At 31.9% G+C, this 5,000-nt stretch overlaps 1 protein-coding gene across 2 annotated transcripts in view; it reads left to right on the top strand.

Moving 5' to 3' along the window:
• Nucleotides 1-5,000, top strand: part of LOC138864192 (lysine-specific demethylase 9-like) — a 34,552-nt gene that overhangs the window by 13,146 nt on the left and 16,406 nt on the right. The gene's annotated exons all lie outside the window — the stretch shown is intronic.

Below are 5,000 nucleotides of genomic sequence, written 5' to 3' on the forward strand. Positions count from 1 at the left end.
GGCATAGGATCTTAATATATGTGAATTTGTTTAGAAAAGAGCAATCCTATTTGATTTATGATTTTATTGCCATCCCAACAATGGCTCATATTCTTCAAGTAAATATTTTCCTTTTAAGGATGTTGGAAGTATGTTTTCTTAATATATAGCATGTTATTTGACTCAAGAACTATAGTAAATAAAACCTCTAGTGACCAAATAATAGAAGATAAGCCGTAAGTTTTATCCAGCATTTTAGAATGTGAATATCATTAAAGCTTCCTCATTTTGTAGTGCACACTTCCTAATTCAAGTTATTATTCCTAATTCAAGTGCTTTATTGGCTATTTCCCCTACATTATTCGCTACAGTTTATACAAGCGATCTTTCATTTATTTGATCTTGTGTTTTTAGATGTAAATAATACCAGAAGTTGCTTTTATTGTCCACATACTTTCAAAATATTTATTATTTGGTAAATTTGTGTCTACAGTGAATTAAATAAGTATTATGTAAATTTTACAATTAACCTATTGGCAGCAGGTTATTGCACTATCCATTCAGGTTTTATTTTATTATTATGTATATATTTTTTTCTTTCTTTTTTTTTTCTTCTTTTTTTTCTTTTCTTTTCTTTCCTCTTCACAAAAATTTAAAGGGAATGGCCTGTATGAAATATTTATTTTTATTTATTTTTTGAGTTGTTTGCTTTTGTATTTGGGTTCCTCAAAAGCCTGGCCTCCCAAAGTGCACATTGTTAAAACATATATAGCACAATAGTGTGGATGAGATCTATAGGAAGTAGTCAGTTTTCTGGCAATTGTTACCCACAGCATGCCCCAAGATATTCATCATGTCATATTTTGTTTTGTTTTGATATTACACAACCATTGTCATGCATAAAAAAAATTCAGTTCCATTTTGGTCAGAATAAAATTTTGTTCCTTTCTATTTCACCAACTTTAGTAACTTCTTTACCAATTTCAAATACTATTTATGCCATTGGTAAAGCAATCAGATTATGCACATTCTGTCTCTTCTTTCTTTATCATGTAATTTACTTCTTTCCAACATCCTGGTGGGTGTCAGGAGGGTAGCACAAAGTACAAACTCTGAAAAGATATGTCTAAAATTGAATCATATTCATGTTGACAAATGTAGAAGAGGTATGAATGAGAATGAATATTTTCACAATACAAGAGATGTATTTGACTGGTCAAATACATCTCTTGTATTGTAAAAATATTCATTCTCATTCATACCTTATCTACAAGTCCTTAAAATAGCACATATATCATTCAGTCACATCTCTTAACACACTGCCCCAATTTGCTTGCTTTGCATAGATGCCAAGTAGTCAGTTTCTGAGGCAAGTAGTCAGTTTAATTGGCAGTCCAGATTTATATATTAGCTTGATTCTGTAAACATGCATTAGCCACTATGTTTAGATTTAATGATTTTAGTCATGCACAGATGACTCCAGACTTTACCAACAAAGAGTTATTGGTAGACCTACCTGACCTCATTTGTTTACCAGATTCTTTTTCTTTTTCTTATTTTCTTTCTTCTCTTCTTTTTTTTATTCTTTTCTTTTCTTTTCTTTTCTTTTTTTTTCTTTCCTTTTTTCTATCATTGGCATCAATGGCTATATTGTCACTATAATAAAACATTCAATTGAAATAAGACAAATATTTGAGATTGAGTAGACGTAGCAATTGACTCTACAGTGACAAAGACCTTGTTAAATCATGGGGGAGGGGGGGGGAGGTGAAGATTGTACATGGAGATACACTATGCATCTCCATTTTTCAATGTTCATCAGAACCAGAAAAAACTAGGTGAATATTGATTCAACAAACAGTAATACAATATCTTGAAAGAACATGTTTAAAAAGGTTGCTATGTGGACCAGGACTGTAATATCCAGTGTTTGCTGAAGCATATCGTTTTATACATATTTAGTCAACAAATGGTATAAAAAAAAAAGTGTAATAACTGCATTTTCATCTAAGCGAAGTAAAAACAAAAAATAAATGCAAATATTTAATGATGAAAAAATATATACAATTAGAGTGAGGGCCAAGCAATGAACAGAAAAATGAGACAACATGACCTTTTACATCAGCCATCCCATTTTCATTTTCAGCCAGGTATCTTGTGAAGAAAACAGGTGTGATAGAGGGATTTTCATGCGACATAATCAGACTTATTTTGTATGAATTATTGTTATAGATTTAGGAAAACATTGCAAGGTAGTATGAATACAGTAGAGCCATTCTACCAAACAGTTCTTGAATGAAGTCAGAAGAGTAAAAATGTGCCTTGAAAAAAACATTCAAAATACAAGTATTTATTTAAGGAGGGGTATTTGGCTTTTTGTTTAGGGGGATTGTCTACCTTTGGGGGTGGGGGGGCTAAAATATTACTTGAGCTATATGCACTTCCAAAGACTTTCAGGGCCTGAGACCAACCTTTATTTCTTCTGAATAATTTCCAAAAATAATAACGAAGGTTTTTTGTATGCAAATCAATGGAAATTATATGCCGTTCATTTAGATTATTTTAGTTTTTTTATGTGTGGATCATATTTTATCAATTTCATCCTTCATCAAAATATTTTGAACATACAAACCCCCACCCACCCCAAAATGGGGGTATGATTGACAAACGATCCGGATCACCAGCAAAATTAAATTTCATATTGGTTATACTTAAACACACATCCAGTAAAAAGTCTCTTAACATTTTGAGTTATATGAATTCGTGGATCCAGCTCATGATCCAGATCAACACCAAAATGTAATGGCATCTAAGTAGCCTAAGATACACCTCTAGTAAAAATCTCATTAAAATCTGTTCAGAACTCTGAGTTGCCCTTGTATCAAAAAAATACACAACCAAACAACAAAAATATATATACCTAAAATATATATATATATACCTAAAAATACTGTAATAGATGATCTTTGTATAGTTTGGGAATGAGTAGATTCCATAATTGCCTGATGAGCTTATGTTATTACACTCTGGAAATTTCCGCAAGAATTCAGAATGCATGTAGATAATAGAGGATATGTTGTAAGATTAATCTTCTAACTATTATTGTTCATACTTAAAAAATAGTGGGGGGGGGGGGGAGTTCAACATCCATTATCTCAAAAGTCTACTCATTTCAGCTTCAAATGCTCTTGCAAACACACAGTTAGACCATATTAAACATATGGCTCATTTCATAGATAAATTTTTTCTTTGTTTCTTTCTTACATTACCTTTGTCTTGTAAGTGACAATATATATATATATACATACATATATATAGATATAGATATGTATATATATGTAAAGTTTTAAGGCTTCCTTTAGTTATCTCTGTAAAATATTCACCTCAAAAAAACAGAAAGTCAAAATCAAAAAATATGTGACACATTCTCAAGATTTTGGATGAACCTGTTAAAAGAAAAACTCAGAATGCCTTTTTTTTTATTTTGCTGTTTGGCCTTTTTTTCTGTGTGTATCTTTTTTCGTTTCTTTGACCATAACTAAAAAAGTTTTCAAGGGATTAGAAAATAAATAAATAAATGAACCTGAGATCTCGCTAGGGTCCAGATAAAAGGGTATAATTTTCATCAAAATCAGTAAAAGAAGGGGGGGGGGCAGACAATCCCCTTAGTAATGCAAATCAGTAATGGAGGATTAATTCCTCGACAAACTCTGCAAACCCCCAGTAGCAAAATAGGCTTGTTTTTTCACAGAGGCAAATTTATATTCCTTAATATACAGGATCAGTTGAACACAAAAGGCAAACTTATATTCCATGGTTGTATATCTAATGCATAGAGCATCTCTAGAACACAAAAGCTGGAAAAGTTATAATGGTTATCCTTGCATATGAATGAAAAAGGTCAATGAATTACTACAGATATGGAAATAAAACAAAATTGAAGAAATGCAAAGCAAAGCAAAAGATATATTTATTTATTTACTTGTTTATATATTTGAGTATATTATCCTATAAAATAGTAAGATATGTACTTTGTTGTATCTTTAGTTGTATTTAAAGATACCTATGTATAAATAATAAACATAATAATATACTAAGTGGTAATATTTAATAGTATAGTGCTTGGAAATGGAATATGGTCAAGGTAAAGATACGGGGTTTGGATGCATAAATTCTGCCATACAGTACCAAAATTATTAATCCATTCAGTTCTTCCGTTCAGAAAAAAAGGCAGGAAAGGAATGCTATATGAATTACTTAGGGAAAGAAGGGTCTACAAGGAGAAAGCTGGTATGGGAGTGATGATATTGGTATGGCTGAAGGAAACATGCTAAGCAATCTTAGGTATATTGATGGACACTACATACATTGATAATGTTAAAGTCCTGGGGGAAAAGGACTTGGGAAATAGTACAGGCTCTATATTATACAGAAAGCCACATTTGTGATGAGTATTACTATGAGGGTTAATATCAGTGTTATCCACAAAAAGATGAGGTAAGGATTTAAGTGCAGGACAAGTTGAGTATTATTTTTTTATGATAAGTAAGAGTTTAGGTGATAGCATACATAGTGTACAGAAGTAAGAGCAATTTTTATTGGTCCTCCTCATCATTGCATGTATAGATACCACTTTTTGTTATTGGATTAACATAGTGTGAGAGAAGGTTTCAGACTGGTCATTGACCCTTAAAGTGCCACATTTGTGTCAAGGCTGTCTAAAACTGGCATATTATTTTTCTTGTGACTTTTTATTATGAATGAAACATATACTGTACTATACTATATCTGGTATTGTTTAACAATTTTCCATCTGCCACCCACAATATCACCCTCGTACCCTAATTCCCCTTGTAGGCTCTCCTCTGCCTCAGGGTTGTGATTTCCTACCTCCATATTCTGAATGAAACATAGTGAGTGTGAGGTTGTAATTCTAGAACTATTAGGCATTTTTCATCTGGCCAAACCTAAGATCTTTTGCTCTTCCTACATTCCCCCTCCTCACATCTGGTATATCACCA

This window comes from Penaeus vannamei, chromosome 15 (assembly GCF_042767895.1).
Source record: "Penaeus vannamei isolate JL-2024 chromosome 15, ASM4276789v1, whole genome shotgun sequence".
Taxonomy (NCBI): domain Eukaryota; kingdom Metazoa; phylum Arthropoda; class Malacostraca; order Decapoda; family Penaeidae; genus Penaeus; species Penaeus vannamei.